The 22,442-nt window shown below is 49.7% G+C and overlaps 1 protein-coding gene across 1 annotated transcript in view; it reads right to left on the reverse strand.

Annotated features, from left to right (window-relative positions):
- The window catches only part of LOC137380314 (protein kinase C delta type-like), a 181,449-nt gene extending 162,922 nt beyond the window's left edge, over window positions 1-18,527 (reverse strand). The window contains 1 exon segment of the mRNA XM_068052241.1: window positions 18,300-18,527. The gene's annotated coding sequence lies outside the window, so the exon portion shown is untranslated.
- Between the last annotated feature and the right edge of the window lie 3,915 nt (window positions 18,528-22,442).

Below are 22,442 nucleotides of genomic sequence, written 5' to 3' on the forward strand. Positions count from 1 at the left end.
GTAGTGCTGAGTGTATAGCAGGCTTGGCACTCTTGATTATTTCAGGGGTAATGCTGTCCTTCCCAGGGGCTTTTCCGCTGGCTAGAGAATCAATGGCATCACTGAGTTCCGATTTTGTTGGCTGTTCATCCAGCTCATCCATGACTGGTAGAGGCTGGGCTGCATTGAGGGCAGTCTCAGTGGTCTCTTCAGACTACTAGAAAAGATTGGATGTCCACCAAAGCTACTAAGTATCATCACCTCATTCCATGACAATATGAAAGGCACAATTCAACATAGCGGCACCTCATCAGACCCCTTTCCTATCCTGAGTGGCGTGAAACAGGGCTGTGTTCTCGCACCCACACTTTTTGGGATTTTCTTCTCCCTGCTGCTCTCACATGCGTTCAAGTCTTCAGAAGAAGGAATTTTCCTCCACACAAGATCAGGGGGAAGGTTGTTCAACCTTGCCCGTCTAAGAGCGAAGTCCAAAGTACGGAAAGTCCTCATCAGGGAACTCCTCTTTGCTGACGATGCTGCTTTAACATCTCACACTGAAGAGTGTCTGCAGAGTCTCATAGACAGGTTTGCGGCTGCCTGCAATGAATTTGGCCTAACCATCAGCCTCAAGAAAACGAACATCATGGGGCAGGACGTCAGAAATGCTCCATCCATCAATATTGGCGACCACACTCTGGAAGTGGTTCAAGAGTTCACCTGACTAGGCTCAACTATCACCAGTAACCTGTCTCTAGATGCAGAAATCAACAAGCGCATGGGAAAGGCTTCTACTGCTATGTCCAGACTGGCCGAGAGAGTGTGGGAAAATGGCGCACTGACACGGAACACAAAAGTCCGAGTGTATCAAGCCCGTGTCCTCAGTACCTTGCTCTATGGCAGGGTTGAGATGAGTAGAAAAATCTCTTCACCCAGAGAGTGGTGAGCCTGTGGAATTCGCTACCACAGAAAGCAGTTGAAGCCAAAACATTGTATGTTTTCAAAAAGGAGTAAGATATAGCTCTTGGGTCTAAAGGGATCAAAGGATATGGGAGGAAAGCGGGAACAGGTTATTGAGTTGGATGATCAGCCATGATCATAATGAATGCAGAGCAGGCCTGAAGAGCCGAATGGCCTACTCCTGCTCCTATTTTCTATGTTTCTGGTCAGTGGTGATCCCCAGGATATTGATGCTGCGGTGGGGAGGGTGTGGGGGGGTGTTCAGTGATGGTAATAGTGTTGAACAAAGGGAGATGGTTAGATTCTCTCTTGTTTGAAATGGTCATTGCCTGGCACTTGTGTAACATAAATGTGGCTTGTCACTTATCAACCCAAGTCTGAATGTTGTCCAGGTCTTGTTGCATATGGACACGGACTGCTTCAGTATCTGAGGAGTTGCAAATGGAATTGAACACTGTGCAATCATCAGCAAACATCCCCACTTCTATCCTTATGTTGCAGGGAAGGTCATTGATGAAGCAGCTGAAGATGGTTTGTCCTCGGACACTACCCTGAGGAACTCCTGCAGCAATGTCCTGGAGCTGAGATGATCAGCCTCCAACAACCACAACCATCTTCCTTTGTGCTCAGTATGACTCCAACCAGTGGAGACTTTTCCCCCCGATTCCCATTTACTACAATTTTGCGAGGGCTACTTGATGCCACACTCGGTCAAGTGATGACTTGGCATCAAGGGGTAGAGTCGTAGATTGAGACAAGGGCAGGATTAATAAAACTAATGGAACAGAAATAGAAGATTTAGCTGAATTATTGCAAAAACATTCTCAGACTAAAGTGAAAGTAGTAGTCTCGGAGTGGAGAGAGATAAAAATCCCTAATAGAAGGAACAAGTTATTAAATTAAATTTAACCAAGGAAAAGCACATAATATTCTAACAAAAACTGCTGTCAGAATTGAGTGGCACAAAGAATTCAAAAGATTATCAGAGGTAGAGGCATTTGGAACTGGGGAGGATGTGACAGTCACTGCAATAGATGTCAACAGGGTTGGAGGTGACAGGCCTGAAACACTAACTCTGTTTCTTTCTCCACAGATGCTGCCTGACCTGCTGAGTATTTCCAGCACTTTCTATTTGTATTTTGGAATTTACTTTTTTTTGGCTTTGTTCTTGGATGCCAGCTGGTTCTGCTTTTCCCCATTTACACCCCCTTGAGACACGCCTGGAGTACTGCGTACAGTTCTGGTCACCACACTATAGGAAGGATGTGATTGCACTGGAGAGGGTGCAGAGGAGATTCACCAGGATGTTGCCTGGGCTGGAGCATTTCAGCTATGAAGAGGGGCTGAAAAGGCTAGGGTTGTTTTCCTTAGAACAGAGAAGGCTGAGGGGGGACCTGATTGAGGTATACAAAATTATGAGGGGCATTGATAGGGTAGAAAGGAAGAAACTTTTTTCCCTTAGCGAAGGGGTCAATAACCAGGAGGCATAGATTTAAAGTTAAGGGGCAGGAGGTTTAGAGGGGATTTGAGGAAAAAAATTTTCACCCAGAGGACGGTTGGAATCTGGAACACACTGCCTGAAGAGGTGGTAGAGGCAGGAACCATCACAACATTTGAGAAGTATTTAGATGAGCATTTGAAATGCCATAGCATACAGGGCTACGAGCCAAGTGCTGGAAAATGGGATTAGAATAGGTAGGTGCATGACGGCCGGCACAGAGACGATGGGCCGAAGGGACTGTTTCTGTGCTGTATGACTCTATGACATCTTGTTTCTTTACTCGTTCCATTACCACTCCCTTTTGCCTTGCAGAATCATCCCTTTGTCATTTAATCGCTCCTGCCTTCCACCCTATCGCAGGCCTTTTTTTTCTTCCCTCCCCCTGTTCTTGCTTAAAACCATCTACATTTCTAACTTTTTCTTGTTCTGAAGAAAGGTCATCGACCTGAAACATTTACACTGCTTTTCTCTCCACAGATGCTGCCTGACCTGCTGAGTATTTCCAACGGCAACTGCAGTATTTTGATTTTGGAATTTAATATTGATGATTACAACATTTTCAGATTAGGAAACAAGAAAAGGGAGTGAGGTCACAGTGTTTGTGGGAATTCTATCAGCCAGTTCAGAGAGATGCAAGAACAACTTAAACCATCCTGAAATACACCAGAATAGAGGTACATGTCTGAGGTCAATGTAGGGATCATGTTTTGGAATACATCCAGGACTGCTCCCTAAATCAGATAGTTGATCGATAAAGGACATCAGGAAGCCAGACAGACTAAATGAATGGGCAGGAGAACTATAACTTGCATTATATAGAGCCTTAAATGTGGTAAAAATATCCAAGTCACTTCACAGAACCATTAGATAAAATTTGACACCAAACCACTTAAGGAGCTGTTAGGACAAGTAATCAATAGCTTGGTCAAAGAGGTAGGTTTTAAGGACGGTCTTAATAAATCATAGGGAATCATGGAAATGTACAGCACAGGAGGCCAGCATTCAGCCCACTGTGTCTGTGCTGACTGGCAAGTAGCCATCCACCCTAATCCCAGTTTCCAGCTTTTGTTCCATAGCTCTATAGGTTAGGGCACTTCAAGTGCATAACCAAGCACTTTTTAAATGATATGAGAGTTTCTCTCTCTCTACCACCTTTTCAAGCAGTGAGTTCCAGATCCCCACCACCCTCTGGGTAAAGGAAGAAATAGAGATAAAGAGGCAGAGAGGTTTAGGGAGGGAATTCCAGAGCTCCAAGCCCAGGCAGCTGAAGGCTGCAATGGTGGAGTGATTAAAATGGGAAACAGGTGAGAGAGAGATCTCGGAGTGTTGTGGGCTGGAGATTACAAAGATAGAGAGGGATATTATAGGATTTGAAAGCAAGGATGAGAATTTTAAAATCAAGGCATTGCTTGACCAGGAGCCAATGTAGGTCAGTGAGCAGAGGGGTGATACTGGAACGGAATCTGATGCGAGTTAAGACACAGGCAGCAGAGTTTTGGATAAGGCATTGAGTACAAAGCAGGGAGGTTATGCTGAACCTTACAAAGCTCTGATTAGGCCACAACTAGAGTATTGCATCCAGTTCTGGTCACCAAACTTCAGAAAGGGTGCGAGAGTCCTTGACAGGGTGAAGAGGAGATTTACCAGAATGGCTCCAGGGACAAGGGATTTTAGTTACAAAGTTAGGTTGGAGAGGCTGAGGTCGTTCTCCTTGGAGGAAAGGAGATTTGATTGAGATGTACAAGGTTATGATAGGTTTAGATAAGGTAGACAAAAAAAAACTGTTCCCATTAGCTGATGGTACAAGGACTATGGGACACAGATTTAATGCTTGGGCAAGAGGTGCAGGGAGGATGTGAGGAAGATTTTTTTTTACACAAATGCTAATGACAGAGCTCGTTGGCTACAAGGGAGACAGAGGCAATGATTTCAAAAGGAAATTGGATGAACAGCAAGGTAATAAACTTGCAGGGCTGCGGGGATAGAACAGGGGAATGGGACTGACTGGATTGCTTTAGAGAGCTGGGATGGATTCAAAGGGCTGAATGGCCTTCTTCTGTGTTATAAATGACTATGACCTCAAATTTACAGAGGATAGAATGTGGCAGACCAGCCAAAAGTGATTTTGAATTGAGTCTGGAAGTATTAAAGGCATGAATGAGGGTTTCAGCAGCAGGTGAACGAAGGCAGGGGTAGAGTTGAGCAATGTTACAGAGGTGGAAATAGGCAGTCTTAGTTGTGGTGTGGATATGTGATCAGAAGCTCACATTGGGGTCAAATATGAGGGACAGGGATGGAGTCAGTGAATAGGGAACGGATATGTGGCGACGACCAAAGGTAATGACTGGCAGTATTTTGCTGGAAAAAATATTTACTCATCCAGTATTGGATGTCTGACAAGCAATGTGACAATCAGGTGATAAAAGGTTAAGAGGTGAGAAAGGTTGAAAGGGGAGGTGGTGGCCAGGTGGTACTGTCACTGGACTAGTAATCCAGAGAGCCAGGGTATTGCTCTGGGGACATGGGTTCGAATCCCACCACAGCAGAAGGTGGAATTTGAATGCAATTAATAAATCTGGAATTAAAAGCTAGTCTAATGATGACCATGAAACCATTGTCGATCGTCGTAAAAACCCATCTGGTTCACTAATACCCTTTAGGAAAGGAAATCTGTCCTTACCTGGTCTGGCCTACATGTGATTCCAGACCCACAGCAATGTGGTTGACTCTTAATGCCCTCGGAGATGGCCTAGCAAGCCACTCCGTTGTATCAAACTGCTACAAAGTTAATAAGGAATGAAACCGGACAAACCACCTAGCCTTGACCTAGGCACTGGAAACGACATACAGCATGCTTTCCTTCATCGGACGGGGCATTGAGTACAAGAGTTGGCAGGTCATGTTACAGTTGTATAAGACTTTGGTTCGGCCACATTTGGAATACTGCGTACAGTTCTGGTCGCCATATTACCAAAAGGATGTGGATGCTTTGGAGAGGGTGCAGAGGAGGTTCACCAGGATGTTGCCTGGTATGGAGGGCGCTAGCTATGAAGAGAGGTTGAGTAGATTAGGATTATTTTCATTAGAAAGATGGAGGTTGAGGGGGGACCTGATTGAGGTGTACAAAATCATGAGAGGTATAGACAGGGTGGATAGCAAGAAGCTTTTTCCCAGAGTGGGGGATTCAATTACTAGAGGACACGAGTTCAAAGTGAAAGGGGAAAAGTTTAGGGGGGATATGCATGGAAAGTTCTTTACGCAGAGGGTGGTGGGTGCCTGGAACGCGTTGCCAGCGGAGGTGGTAGATGCGGGCACGATGGCGTCTTTTAAGATGTATCTAGACAGATACATGAATGGGCAGGAAGTAAAGAGATACAGACCCTTAGAAAATAGGCGACATGTTTAGAGAGAGGATCTGGATCAGCGCAGGCTTGGAGGGCCGAAGGGCCTGTTCCTGTGCTGTAATTATCTTTGTTCTTTGACAATGGAAAACCCAGCCCTGTTGACTCTGCAAACGGCTGGGGGCTTGTGCCGAAGTTGGGAGAGCTGTCCCACAGACTAGTCAAGCCATAGCCTGACATAGTCATACTCACAGAATCATATCTTACAATGTCTCAGACACCACAATCACCATCCACGGGTATGTCCTGTCCCACCGGCAGGACAGACCCAGCAGAGGTGGTGGCACAGTGGTATACAGTCGAGAGGGAGTTGCCCTGGGAGTCCTCAACATCGACTCCGGACCCCATGATGTCTCATGGTATCAGGTCAAACATGGGCAAAGAAACCTCCTGCTGATTACCACCTACCGCAGCACACCACCCACCCCCCCCCACCTGATGACTCAGTACTTCTCCATGTTGAACACCACTTGGAGGAAGCACTAAGGGTGGCAAGAATGCAAAATGTACTCTGGGTGGGGGACTTCAATGTCCATCACCAAGAGTGGCTCGGCAGCACCACTACTGACCGAGCTGGCCGAGTCCCAAAAGACATAGCTGCTAGACTGGGTCTGCGGCAGGTGGTGAAGGAACCAACAAGAGGGAAAAACATACTTGACCTTCCTCACCAATCCGCCTGCCGCAGATGCATTTGTCCATTACAGTATTGGTAGGAGTGACCACCGCACAGTCCTTATGGAGACGAAGACCAACCCTGGTTCAATGAAGAGTGCAGGAGGGCATGCCAGGAGCAGCACCAGGCATACCTCAAAATGAGGTGTCAACCTGGTGAAGCTACAACACAGGAGTGCCTGCGTGCCAAACTGCGTAAGCAGCATGCGACAGACAGAGTTAAGCGATCCCCATAACCAACAGATCAGATCTAAGCTCTGCAGTCCTGCCACAGCCAGCTGTGAATGGTGGTGGACAATTAAACAACTAACTAGAGGAAACAAAAACAAGAAATGCTGGAGTCACTCAGCAGGTCTGGCAGCATCTGTGGAAAGAGAAGCAGAGTTAACGTTTCGGGTCAGTGACCCTTCTTCGGAACTGACCCGAAACGTTAACTCTGCTTCTCTTTTCACAGATGCTGCCAGACCTGCTGAGTGACTCCAGCATTTCTTGTTTTTGTTTCAGATTTCCAGCATCCGCAGTATTTTGCTTTTACTAACTAGAGGAGGTGGCTCCACAAATATCCCCACCCTCAATGATGAGGGAGCCCAGCACATCAGTGCGAAAGATAAGGCTGAAGCATTTGCAACAATCTTCAGCCAGAAGTGCCGAGTTGAGGATCCATCTCTACATCCTCCTGAAGTCCCCAGATGCCAGACTTCAGCCAATTCGATTCACTCCGCCTGATATGAAGAAATAACTGAAGGCACTAGATACTGCAAAAGCTATGGGCCCTGACAATATTCCAGCAATAGTACTGAAGACCTGTGCTCCAGAACTTGCCGCGCCCCTAGCCAAGCTGTTCCAGTACAGCTACAACACTGGCATCTACCCTGCAATGTGGAAAATTGCCCAGGTATGTCCTGTACACATAAAGCAGGACAAGTCCAACCCAGCCAATTACCGCCCCATCAGCCGACTGTCAATCATCAGTAAAGTGATGGAAGGTGTCATCAACAGTGCCATCAAGCGGCACTTGCTTAGCAATAACCTGCTCAGTGACGCTCAGTTTGGGTTCCACCAGGGGCACTCAGCTCCTGACCTCATTACAGCCTTGGTTCAAACATGGACAAAAGAGCTGAACTCAAGAGGTGAGGTGAGAGTGACTGCCCTTGACATCAAGGCAGCATTTGACCGAGTATGGCATCAAGGAGCCCTAGCAAAACTGAGGTCAATGGGAATCAGGGGTTAAAACCCTCTGCTGGCTGGAGTCATACCGAGCGCAAAGGAAGATGGTTGTGGTTGTTGGAGGTCAATCATCTGAGCTCCAGTACATCACTGCAGGAGTTCCTCAGGGTAGTGTCCTAGGCCCAACCATCTTCAGCTGCTTCATCAATGACCTACCTTCAATCATAAGGTCAGAAGTGGGGATGTTCGCTGATGATTGCACAATGTTCAGCACCATTCGTGACTCCTCAGATACTGAAGCAGTCCGTGTAGAAATGCAGCAGGACCTGGACAATATCCAGGCTTGGGCTGATAAGTGGCAAGTAACATTCGCGCCACACAAGTGCCAGGCAATGACCATCTCTAACAAGAGAGAATCTAACCATCTCCCCTTGACATTCAATGGCATTACCATCGCTGAATCCCCCACTATCAACATCCTAGGGGCCACCATTGACCTAAAACTGAACTGGAGTAGCCAAATAAATACCATGGCTACAAGAGCAGGTCAGAGGCTGGGAACTCTGTGGCAGGTAACTCACCTCCTGACTCCCCAAGCCTGGCCACCATCGACAAGGCACAAGTCAGGAGTGTGATGGAATACTCTCCACTTGCCTGGATGGGTGCAGTTCCAACAACACTCAAGAAGCTCGACCCCATCCAGGACAAAGCAGCCCGCTTGATTGGCACCCCATCTGCAAACATTCACTCCCTCCACCACCGACGCACAGTGACAGCAGTGTGTACCATCTACAAGATGCACTGCAGCAATGCACCAAAGCTCCTTCAACAGCACCTTCCAAACCCCGCGACCTCTACCAACTAGAAGGACAAGGGCAGCAAATACATGGGAACATCACCACCTGCAAGTTCCGCTCCAAGTCACACACCATCCTGACTTGGAACTATATCGCCGTTCCTTCACTGTCGCTGGGTCAAAATCCTGGAACTCCCTTCCTAACAGCACTGTGGGTATACCTACCCCACATGGATTGCAGCGGTTCAAGAAGGCAGCTCACCACCACCTTCTCAAGTGCAATTACGGATGGGTAATAAATGCTGGCCTGGCCAGCGACACCCACATCCCTGAATGAATAAAAAAGAAAGGTAGGTGGTAGGAGAATGGTGGGGGTGTGGTAGGGAATATGGGATTAATGTAGGATTAGTGTAAATGGGTGGTTGTTGGTCGGCACAGACTTGGTGGGCTGAAGGGCCTGTTTCAGTGCTGTATCTCTCTGACAGATGTCAGGCTTCAGCCAATTCAATTCACTCCGCGTGATATCAAGAAACTACTCATGGCACCAGATACTGAAAAGGCTATGTGTCCTGACAAGATTCTGGCAATAGTACTGAAGACCTGTGCTCCAGAATTTGCTGTGCCCCTAGCCAAGCTGTTCCAGTACAGCTACAACACTGGCATCTACCCAGCAATGTAGAAAATTGCCCAGCTATGTCCTGTGCGCAAAAAGCAGGACAAATCCAACCCGACCAATTACTGCCCCATCAGTCTACTCTCGATCAGTAAAGTGATGGAAGGTGTCGTCGACAGTGCTATCAAGCGACACTTGCTTAACAACAACCTGCTCAGTTTGGGTTCCGCCATGGTCACTCAGCTCTTGACCTCATTACAGCCTTGGTTAAAACATGGACAAATAAGCTGAACACTCGAGGTGAGGTGAGAGTGACTGCCCTTGACATCAAAGCAGCATTTGACTGAGTATGGCATCATGGAGCCCAAGGAAAACTGGAATCAATGGAAATCAGGGGGAAAACACGGTTGGAGTCATACCGAGCGCAAGAGAAAATTGTTGTGGTTGTTGGAGGTCAATCGTTTTAACTCCAGATCAGTGCAGGAGTTCTTCAAGGTAGTGTCCTCGGCCAACCATCTTCAGCTGCTTCATCAATGATCTTCCTTCAACCATAAGGTCAGAAGTGGGGATGTTCACTGATGATTGTACAATGTTCAGCACCATTCGCGACCCCTCAGATACTGAAGCAGTCCGTGTAGAAATGCAGCAAGACCTGGACAATATCCAGGCTTGGGCTGAGAAGTGGCAAGTAACATTCACGCCACACAAGTGCCAGGCAATTACCATCTCAAATGAGAGAGAATCTAACCATCTTCCCTTGACATTCAATGGCATGACCATCACTGAATCCCCCACTATCAACATCCTGGGGGGTTACCAGCTACAAGAGCAGGTCAGAGGCTAGGAATTCTGCAGTGAGTAACTCACCTGACTCCCCAAAGCCTGTCCACCATCTACAAGGCACAAGTCAGGAGTGTGATGTAATACTCTCCACTTGCCTGGATGGGTGCAGCTCCAACAACACTCAAGAAGCTCGACACCATCCAGGACAAAGCAGCCCGCTCGATTGGCACACCATCCACAAACATTCACTCCCTCCACCACCGACACACAGTGGCAGCAGTGTGTACCATCTACAAGATGCACTGCAGCAATGCACCAAGGCTCCTTAGACAGCATCTTCCAAACCCACAACCCCTACCACCTAGAAGGACAAGGGCAGCAGTTACATGGGAACACAACCTCCAAGTCACACACCATATATATCGCCATTCCTTCACTGTCGCTGGGTCAAAATCCTGGAACTCCCTTCCAAATAGCACTGTGGGTGTACCTACACCACATGGACTGCAGCGGTTCAAGAAGGCAGCTCACCACCACCTTCTCAAGCCAAATAGGGATGGACAACAAATGCTGGCATAGCCAGTGATGCCTACATCCCAAGAACGAATAAAAAAAGGTGGTGCTGAAGTAGAGCGGAGTGTTGTCAGTGTACATGTGAAAACTTACGCTGCTTTTGAATGATGTTACCAAGGAACAGCTTGTAGATGAGAAATAGGAACAGGTCCAAGGATAGATCCTTGTGGGACAGCAGAGATAAAGGTTTGGGAGCAGGAAAAGAAGCCACTGCAGGTGATTCTCTAGCTATGACTAGATAGATGAACGGAATGGCCAAACAGGATAAACAGAATTAGCAGAGAGACATAATTTAATGTGGGAAGAGCAAAGATCTATATTTGAGGAAGAAAAACAAGTAAAGCAAATAAAAAGTGAGTGAGGGACACTGAAGAGAGATCTGGGGTAAGATACTTAACTCCCTGAAAGTGCAGTTGGATAAAAATATTAAAAAAGGCTGCACTAAACATTGTTTAGGTCACAGGGAGAGTGCACTTTTGAAAGTCCCATTATAGGAAGGGCATTAAAGCCAAGGACAGAAAACTGCGTAGGTTTAAAGCTAGGAATCTTAGGAATTTATAATTATGAGGAGAGACTGGGTCTATATTTCCTGAGAAAGCAAAGGAGATGTTTTAAATTTTTAAATGAAGAGTTTGATACAATAAATAGAGAAACAGTATTTCCTCTTGATGGGAGAGAAGTCATGAAGACGCATTAATTTAAAATTACTGCTAACTCAGTGAGGAGAGAGTCAGCAGAGAATTTTTACAAGAGGGTTGCTGGAGAAGGGAATGTTTCACCACTACATGATGGTAAGAATTTGTCCTGTCGCTACTGGCTGGTGGCAGCAGGGCTCAGCCCGGGGTGGGGGAAAGAAACCGGTTCAACCCAAGAAGAGGCAGGGGGGGCCGCCGGTACTCCCTGTCCTGAGGTGGAGGGAGAGGGACCCCGGTTCCCACATTCCCATAATTCAGTCAGTTTCAGCAGAATTATGGAAAAGGACAGAGATCGGACAGGAGTGCAAGTTCTCAATTGGGGCAAGGCCAATTTTACTAAACTGAGGAGTGATTTCGTGAAAGTGAACTGGAAACAGCTACTTGAAGGTAAATCAGTGTCAGAACAGTGGGAGGAATTCAAAGGGGAGATTCAAGGGGTTCAGAGTAAACATATTCCCACAGAGAAAAAGGGTGAGATGACCAAATCTAGAGCCCCATGGCTGTCAAGGAGCCTACAGGACAAGATAAGGTAGAAAAGGATAGCTTATGTCCAACACCAAGAACTCAATACGACAGAAAGCTGAGAGAAGTATAGAAAATATAGGGGTAAAATCAAAAAAGGCAATTAGGAAAGCAAAGCGAGGGCATGAAAGAATATTGACAAGCAAATGCAAGGTGAACCTAAAGGTTTATTAATGGGATTAGCATGCTTGAAAGCTGATAAATCACCAGTGCCAGATGAAATGTCCCCCAGGCTGTTAAAAGAAATCAGACAGGAAATAACGGAATAAAAACAAGAAGTGCTGGAAATACTCAGCAGGTCTGGCAGCATCTGTGGAGAGAGAAGCAGAGTTAACGTTTCAGGTCAGTGACCCTTCTTCAGAACTGGCAGATATTAGAAACGTGAAAGGTTTTCAGGAAGTAATGCGGGTGTGGGGCAAGAGATAACAAAGGAGAAGGTGTAGATAGGACAAGGTCACAGAGAATAACCGACCAGAAGGTCATGGAGCAAAGGCAAACAATATGTTAATGGCGTGTTGAAAGGCAAAGCATGAGTACAGATAGGGTGTTAACGGACTGACAACTGAACAGCCACAAGTACAAACAGGAAAAAGGCAGTGGGTAGGCAAACTGAACTAACTAAGATAAAATAAAATAAACCCAAAAAATATATTAAAAAAAGAAAAAATAACTAAAAATGAAAGTAAAATGGGGGGCTGTCACGCTCTGAAATTATTGAACTCAATGTTCAGTCCGGCAGGCTGTAGTGTGCCTAATCGGTAAATGAGATGTTGTTCCTCGAGCTTGCGTTGATGTTCACTGGAACACTGCAGCAATCCCAGGACAGAGATGTGAGCATGAGAGCAGGGGGGAGTGTTGAAATGGCAAGCAACCGGAAGATCAGGGTCATGCTTTCGGACTGAGAGGAGGTGTTCCGCAAAGCAGTCACCCAGTCTGCGTTTGGTCTCCCCAATGTAGAGGAGACCACATTGTGAGCAGCGAATACAGTATACTACATTGAAAGAAATACAAGCAAATCGCTGCTTCACCTGAAAGGAGCCTGGGATAGTGAGGAGAGAGGAGGTAAATGGGCAAGTATTACACCTCCTGCAATTGCAAGGGAAGGTGCCGTGGGAAGGGGATGAGGTGGTGGGGGTAATGGAGGAGTGGACCAGGGTGTCGCGGAAGGAACAACCCCTTCGGAATGCTGACAGAGGAAGGGAGGGGAAGATGCGTTTGGTAGTGACATCAAGCTGGAGGTGGCGGAAATGGCCGGGGATGATCCTTTGGTTATGGAGGCTGATGGGGTGGAAAGTGAGGACAAGGGGAACCCTGTCGCGGTTCTGGGAGGGAGGGGAAGGGGTGAGGACAGAGGTGCTGGAAATGGGCCGGACACGGTTGAGGGCCCCGTCAACCACAGTAGGGGGGAATCCTCGGTTGAGGAAAAAGGAAGACATATCAGAAGCGCTGTCATGGAAGGTAGCATCATCAGAGCAGATGCGGCGGAGACGGAGAAACTGGGAGAATGGAATGGAGTCCTTACAGGAGGCAGGGTGTGAAGAACTGTAGTCGAGGTAGCTGTGGGAGTCGGTGGGCTTATAATGGATGTTAGTAGACAGCCTATCCCCAGAGATGGAGACAGAAGTCGAGGAAGGGAAGGGAAGTGTTGGAGATGGACCATGTGAAGATGAGAGAAGGGTGGAAATTAGAAGCAAAGTTGATAAAGTTTTCCAGTTCCGGGAGGGAGCAGGAAACGGCACCAATACAGTCATCAATGTACCGGGAAAAGAGTTGGGGGAGGGGGCCTGAGTAGGACTGGAACAAGGAATGTTCGACATATCCCACAAAAAGACAGGCATAACTAGGACCCATGCAGGTACCCATAGCAACACCTTTTACTTGAAGGAAGTGAGTGGAGTTGAAGGAGAAGTTGTTCAATGTGAGAACAAGTTCAGCCAGGCGGAGGAGGGTGGTGGTGGATGGGGACTGGTTGGGCCCCTGTTCAAAGAAGAAGCGGAGAGCCCTCAAACTGTCCTGATGGTGGATAGAGGTGTAGAGAGATTGGACGTCCATAGTGAAGAGGAGGCGGTTGGGGCCAGGAAACTGGAAATTGTCAAAATGACGTAGGGCATCAGAAGAGTCACGGATGTAGTTGGGAAGAGACTGGACCAGGGGAGAAAAGATAGAATGAAGATAGGAAGAAACAAGTTCAGTGAGGCAGGAGCAGGCTGACACAATGGGTCTGCCGGGACAGTCCTGTTTGTGGATTTTGGGAAGGAGGTAGAAGTGGGCTGTCTGGGGTTGCGGGACTATGAGGTTTGAAGCTGTAGAGGGAAGATCTCCAGAGGAGATGAGGTCAGTGACAGTCCTGTGGACAGTAGCTTGATGTTCAGTGGTGGGGGTCATGGTCCAGGGGGAGGTAGGAACAAGTGTCTGAGAGTTGGTGCTCAGCCTCTACAAGTTAGAGGTCAGTACGTCAGACAACAACAGCACCACCCTTGTCTGCAGGTTTGATACCCTCTATGCCCTCTGACCTCCCCCTCTCTGATGCTGAGCGTTCTGTACTCAGCAAAGGTCTCAGCTTTATCCCCTTACGCCCCCACCTCAATGAATTTCGCGCTCGGCATGACGTTGAGCTCTTCTTCCGCCACCTCCGGGTTCACTTCTCTGACCAGGAGTCCTCCCCCCGACCAGCAGACTCATTCACCCACCTCCAGCATCCTCCCTCTACCTGGACTCCTCCCCCTGGCCTCTTACCCACTCTTGATCTCTTCATTGAAAACTGTCGGCGAGACATTGGTCATCTTAATTTCTCTGCCCCCCTCACTCACTCTAACCTGTCCCCCTCTGAACCTGAGGCACTCAGTTCTCTCAGGTCGAACCCCGACATGGTCATCAAACCTGCAGACATGGTTGGTGCTGTTGTTGTCTGGCGTACTGACCTCTACCTAATAGAGTCTGAGCGCCAACTCTCAGACACTTCTTCCTACCTCCCTCTAGACCATGACCCCCACCACAGAACATCAAGCTACTGTCCACAGGACTGTCACTGACCTCATCTCCTCTGGAGATCTTCCCTCTACAGCTTCAAACCTCATAGTCCCACAACCCCAGACAGCCCACTTCTACCTCCTTCCCAAAATCCACAAACAGGACTGTCCCGGCAGACCCATTGTGTCAGCCTGCTCCTGCCTCACTGAACTTATTTCTTCCTATCTTCATTCTATCTTTTCTCCCCTGGTCCAGTCTCTTCCCAACTACATCTGTGACTCTTCTGATGCCCTACGTCATTTTGACAATTTCCAGTTTCCTGGCCCCAACCGCCTCCTCTTCACTATGGACGTCCAATCTCTCTACACCTCTATCCACCACCAGGATGGTTTGAGGGCTCTCCGCTTCTTCTTTGAACAGGGGCCCAACCAGTCCCCATCCACCACCACCCTCCTCCGCCTGGCTGAACTTGTTCTCACATTGAACAACTTCTCCTTCAACTCCACTCACTTCCTTCAAGTAAAAGGTGTTGCTATGGGTACCTGCATGGGTCCTAGTTATGCCTGTCTTTTTGTGGGATATGTCGAACTTTCTTTGTTCCAGTCCTACTCAGGCCCCCTCCCCCAACTCTTTTTCCGGTACATTGATGACTGTATCGGTGCCGTTTCCTGCTTCCGCCCCAAACTGGAAAACTTTATCAACTTTGCTTCCAATTTCCACTCTTCTCATGGTCCATCTCTGACACTTCCCTACCCTTCCTCGACTTTTCTGTCTCTGGGGATAGGCTGTCTACTAATATCCATTATAAGCCCACTGACTCCCACAGCTACCTTGACTACACTTCTTCACACCCCGCCTCCTGTAAGGAGTCCATTCTATTCTCCAAGTTTCTCCGTCTCCGACGCATCTGCTCTGATGATGCTACCTTCCACGACAGCGCTTCTGATATGCCTTCCTTTTTCCTCAACCGAGGATTCCCCCCACTGTTGTTGACAGGGCCCTCAACCACATCCGGCCCATTTCCCGCACCTCTACCCTCACCCCTTCCCCTCCCTCCCAGAACCGCGACAGGGTTCCCCTTGTCCTCACTTCCCACACCATCAGCCTCCATAACCAAAGGATCATCCTCCGCCATTCCCGCCACCTCCAGTGTGATGCCACTACCAAACGCATCTTCCCCTCCTTCCCCTGTCAGCATTCCGAAGGGATCGTTCCCTCCGCGACACCCTGGTCCACTCCTCCATTAACCCCAACACCTCGTCCCCTTCCCACAGCATCTTCCCCTGCATTCACAGGGGGTGCAATGCCTGCCCATTTACCTCCTCTCTCCTCACTATCCAAGGCCCCAAACGCTCCCTTCAGGTGAAGCAGCGATTTACTTGTACTTCTTTCAATGTAGTATACTGTATTCGCTGCTCACAGTGTGGTCTCCTCTACATTGGGGAGACCAAACGCAGACTGGGTGACCGCTTTGTGGAACACCTCCTCTCAGTCCGCAAGCAGGACCCCGAGCTTCCGGTTGCTTGCCATTTCAACACTCCCCTCTGCTCTCATGTTCACATCTCTGTCCTGGGATTGCTGCAGTGTTCCAGTGAACATCAACGCAAGCTCAAGGAACAGCATCTCATTTTCTGATTAGGCACACTACAGCCTGCCAGACTGAACATTGAGTTCAATAATTTCAAAGCATGATGGGCCCCCCCTTTTATTTTTAGGTTTTTTGGGGATTTATTTTATTTTATCTTAGTTTGTTCAGTTTGCCTACCCACTTTTTTTTTCATGTTTGCATTTGTGGCTGTTCAGTTTTCAGCCCATTAACACCCTCTCTGTACTAATGCTTTGCCTTTCAACACGACATTAACATATTGTTTGCCTTTGCTCCATGACCTTCTGGTCGGTTATTCTCTGTGACTTTGTCCTATCAGCACCTCCTTTGTTATCTCTTGCCCCACCCCCACTTTACTTGCTTAAAGCCCTTCACATTTCCAATATTTGCCAGTTCTGAAGAAGGGTCACTGACCTGAAACGTTAACTCTGCTTCTCTCTCCACAGATGCTGCCAGACCTGCTGAGTATTTCCAGCATTTCTTGTTTTTATTTCAGATTTCCAGCATTCGCAGTATTTTGCTTTAGAAAATAGCGGAAGCTCTGACCATCATTTTCCAGTCCTCACTGGATACAGGTGTGGTGCCGGAAGATTGGAGGACTGCTGACGTTGTACCCATATTTAAAAAGCAAGCAAGGGATAGACCGAATAATTACAGGCCAGTCAGTCTAACCTCAGTAGTGGACAAATTATTGGAATCAATTCTGAAGGGCAGGATAAACTGTCACTTAGAAGGGCACGGATTAATCAAGGATAGTCAGTATGGATCTTGTCTGACTAAGTTAATTGAATTTTTTGAAGTAACAAGGAAGATAGATGAGGGTAGTGCAGTTGATGTGGTCAACATGGATTTTAGCAAGGCTTTTGACAAGGTTCCACATGGCAGACTGGTTAAAAATAAAATCCCATGGGATCCAGGGAAATGTAGCAAGGTGGATACAAAATTGTCTCAGTGGCAGGAAACGAAGGGTAATTGTTGACGGGTGTTTTTGCGACTGTAAGGCTGTTTCCAGTGGCGTTCCGCATGGCTCAGTACTGGGTCCCCTGCTTTTTGTGGCATATATTAATGATTTGGATGTAAATGTCGGGGGCATGATCAAGAAGTTTGGAAACTACACAAAGATTGTCCGTGTGGTAGATAGCGAGGAGGATAGCTGTAGGCTGCAGGAAGATATTGATGGTCTGGTCAGATGGGCAGAAAAGTGATAAATGGAATTCAACTTGGAGAAGTGCGAGGTGATGCATTTGGGGAGGTCAAACAAGGCAAAGGAATACACGATTAATGAGAAAATACTGAGAAGTGTAGAGGAAGTGAGGGACCTTGGAGTGAATGTCCACAGATCCCTGAAGGTAGTGGGACAGGTCGATAAGGTGGTTAAGAAGGAATATGGAATCCTTTCCTTTATTAGTCAAGGTATAGAATATAAGAGCAGGGAGGTTATGCTGGAACTGTATAACTCATTGGTTAGGCCACAACTTGAGTACTGTGTGCAGTTCTGGTCACCTCATTACAGAAAGGATGTAATTGTACTAGAGAGGGTACAGAGGAGATTTACGAGGATGTTGCCAGGACTGGAAAAATGCAGCAATGAGGAAAGATTGGATAGGCTGGGGTTGTTCTCCTTGGAACAGAGAAGACTGAGGGGAGATCTGATTGAAATGTACAAAATTGTGAGGGGCCTGGATAGAGTGGAGGTGAAGGGTCTATTCACCTTAGCAGAGAGGTCAGTGATGAGGGAGCATAGATTTAAAGTGATTGGTAGAAAGACTAGAGGGGAGATGAGGAAAAACCTTTTCTCCCAGAGGGTGGTGGGTGTCTGAAACTCACTACCTGGAAGGGGTAGTTGAGGCAGAAACCCTCAACTCACTCAAAAGGAGTCTGGATAGGCACCTCAAGTGCCTAATCTGCAGGGTGGTGGACGAAATGCTGGAAATTGGGATTAGAATTGGTGGATCGTTTTCGGCCAGCACAGACACGATGGGCCGAGTGACCTCTTTCTGTGCCTGAAAGTTTCTCTGATTTGCCCCGGCCCCCGCTCTCTGTCTCGGTGTGAAACACACTCACCTCCCGGTGTCTCTGGATCGCCCTCGGGGCAGTGGCCGCCCCCGGTCCCGGTCTGTGACTCTGACTCGGACTCGCTCCCCCTCCCGGTTCCTCCCTCAGTCTCTCCCTCTCTCCGGCCTGGCCCGCTCTCTCCCCCCGGGCCCACACTCTCTCTCCGGTTCTCTCTCCGGTTTCCCCTCAGTTTCTCTCTCGGCTGTTTCTTCACTTTCAGGAAGTTACCACAGCGCAATGACGTCACTCAGGTACAAACCAGCGCGCGCAAAAACTCACTTTAACCCCTTCCCGCCCGGGGCAACTTCAATAAACCCCCGGCACCGGGTAAATACCGGGAACGGATAGACCCCCGGCACCGGGTAAATACCGGGAACGGATAGACCCCCGGCACCGGGTAAATACCGGGAACGGATAGACCCCCGGCACTGGGTAAATACCCATGAACAGATAGACCCCCGGCACCGGGTAAATACCGGGAACGGATAGACCCCCGGCACCGGGTAAATACCGGGAACGGATAGACCCCCGGCACCGGGTAAATACCCATGAACAGATAGACCCCCGGCACCGGGTAAATACCGGGAACGGATAGACCCCCGGCACCGGGTAAATACCGGGAACGGATAGACCCCCGGCACTGGGTAAATACCCATGAACAGATAGACCCCCGGCACCGGGTAAATACCGGGAACGGATAGACCCCCGGCACCGGGTAAATACCGGGAACGGATAGACCCCCGGCACCGGGTAAATACCCATGAACAGATAGACCCCCGGCACCGGGTAAATACCGGGAACGGATAGACCCCCGGCACCAGGTAAATACCGGGAACGGATAGACCCCCGGCACTGGGTAAATACCCATGAACAGATAGACCCCCGGCACCGGGTAAATACCGGGAACGGATAGACCCCCGGCACCGGGTAAATACCGGGAACGGATAGACCCCCGGCACCGGGTAAATACCCATGAACAGATAGACCCCCGGCACCGGGTAAATACCGGGAACGGATAGACCCCCGGCACTGGGTAAATACCCATGAACAGATAGACCCCCGGCACCGGGTAAATACCGGGAACGGATAGACCCCCGGCACCGGGTAAATACCGGGAACGGATAGACCCCCGGCACTGGGTAAATACCCATGAACAGATAGACCCCCGGCACCGGGTAAATACCGGGAACGGATAGACCCCCGGCACCGGGTAAATACCGGGAACGGATAGACCCCCGGCACTGGGTAAATACCCATGAACAGATAGACCCCCGGCACCGGGTAAATACCGGGAACGGATAGACCCCCGGCACCGGGTAAATACCGGGAACGGATAGACCCCCGGCACCGGGTAAATACCCATGAACAGATAGACCCCCGGCACCGGGTAAATACCGGGAACGGATAGACCCCCGGCACCGGGTAAATACCGGGAACGGATAGACCCCCGGCACTGGGTAAATACCCATGAACAGATAGACCCCCGGCACCGGGTAAATACCGGGAACGGATAGACCCCCGGCACCGGGTAAATACCGGGAACGGATAGACCCCCGGCACCGGGTAAATACCCATGAACAGATAGACCCCCGGCACCGGGTAAATACCGGGAACGGATAGACCCCCGGCACCAGGTAAATACCGGGAACGGATAGACCCCCGGCACTGGGTAAATACCCATGAACAGATAGACCCCCGGCACCGGGTAAATACCGGGAACGGATAGACCCCCGGCACCGGGTAAATACCGGGAACGGATAGACCCCCGGCACCGGGTAAATACCCATGAACAGATAGACCCCCGGCACCGGGTAAATACCGGGAACGGATAGACCCCCGGCACTGGGTAAATACCCATGAACAGATAGACCCCCGGCACCGGGTAAATACCGGGAACGGATAGACCCCCGGCACCGGGTAAATACCGGGAACGGATAGACCCCCGGCACTGGGTAAATACCCATGAACAGATAGACCCCCGGCACCGGGTAAATACCGGGAACGGATAGACCCCCGGCACCGGGTAAATACCGGGAACGGATAGACCCCCGGCACTGGGTAAATACCCATGAACAGATAGACCCCCGGCACCGGGTAAATACCGGGAACGGATAGACCCCCGGCACCGGGTAAATACCGGGAACGGATAGACCCCCGGCACCGGGTAAATACCGGGAACGGATAGACCCCCGGCACTGGGTAAATACCCATGAACAGATAGACCCCCGGCACCGGGTAAATACCGGGAACGGATAGACCCCCGGCACCGGGTAAATACCGGGAACGGATAGACCCCCGGCACTGGGTAAATACCCATGAACAGATAGACCCCCGGCACCGGGTAAATACCGGGAACGGATAGACCCCCGGCACCGGGTAAATACCGGGAACGGATAGACCCCCGGCACCGGGTAAATACCGGGAACGGATAGACCCCCGGCACTGGGTAAATACCCATGAACAGATAGACCCCCGGCACCGGGTAAATACCGGGAACGGATAGACCCCCGGCACCGGGTAAATACCGGGAACGGATAGACCCCCGGCACCGGGTAAATACCCATGAACAGATAGACTCCCGGCACCGGGTAAATACCCATGAACAGATAGAACCCCGGCACCGGGTAAATACCGGGAACGGATAGACCCCCGGCACCGGGTAAATACCGGGAACGGATAGACCCCCGGCATCGGATAAATACCGGGAACGAATAGACCCCCGGCATCGGATAAATACCCGGGGACGGACAGACCCTCGGCACCGGGTAAATACCCATGAACAGATAGACCCCCGGCATCGGATAAATACCGGGAACGAATAGACCCCCGGCACCGGGTAAATACCCGGGGACGGACAGACCCTCGGCACCGGGTAAATACCCATGAACAGATAGACCCCCGGCACCGGGTAAATACCCATGAACAGATAGACCCCCGGCACCGGGTAAATACCCATGAACAGATAGACCCCCGGCACCGGACAAATACCGGGAACGAATAGACCCCCGGCATCGGATAAATACCGGGAACGAATAGACCCCCGGCACCGGGTAAATACCCGGGGACGGACAGACCCTCGGCACCGGGTAAATACCCATGAACAGATAGACCCCCGGCACCGGGTAAATACCCATGAACAGATAGACCCCCGGCACCGGACAAATACCGGGAACGAATAGACCCCCGGCATCGGATAAATACCGGGAACGAATAGACCCCCGGCACCGGGTAAATACCCGGGGACGGACAGACCCTCGGCACCGGGTAAATACCCATGAACAGATAGACCCCCGGCACCGGACAAATACCGGGAACGGATAGACCCCCGGCATCGGACAAATACCGGGAACGAATAGACCCCCGGCACCGGGTAAATACCCGGGAATGGATAGACCCCCGGCACCGGGTAAATATCCGGGTACAGATAGACCCACGACACCGGGTAAATACCCGGGAACAGATAGAACCCCAGCACCGGGTAAATACTGGGAAAGGATGGACCCCCGGCACCGGGTAAATACCCGTGAACAGATAGACCCCCAGGTCCGGGTTAATACGGGAAACGGATAGAACCCCGGCACCAGATAAATACCGGGAACGTATAGACCCCCGGCACTAGGTAAATATCCACGAATGGATAGACCCCCAGCGCCGGGTAAATACAGGCAACGGAAAGACCCCCAGCACCGGGTAAATACCTGGGAATGGATAGACCCCCGGCACCGGGTAAATATCCGGGAACGGATAGACCCATGACACCGGATAAATACCCGGGAACAGATAGACCCCTGGCACCGGGTAAATAGTGGGAATGGATAGATCCCCGGCACGGGGTAAATACCCATGAACGGATAGAACCCCGGCACCGGGTATATACCGGGAACGGATAGACCCCCAGCACCGGGGAAATACCGGGAACGGATAGACCCCCGGCACTGGGTAAATACCGGGAACTGATAAACACTCGCCACCAGGTAAATGCCCGGGAACGGATAGACACCAATCATCGGGTAAACACCCAGGAACAGATATAGACACCCGGCACCGGGTAAATACCGGGAACAGATAGACCCCCGGTACTGGGTAAACACCCGGGAACGGATAGACCCCTGGCACCGGGTAAATAGTGGGAACGGATAGACCCCCAGCACC

Source organism: Heterodontus francisci, chromosome 19 (genome assembly GCF_036365525.1).
Source record: "Heterodontus francisci isolate sHetFra1 chromosome 19, sHetFra1.hap1, whole genome shotgun sequence".
Taxonomy (NCBI): Eukaryota; Metazoa; Chordata; class Chondrichthyes; order Heterodontiformes; family Heterodontidae; genus Heterodontus; species Heterodontus francisci.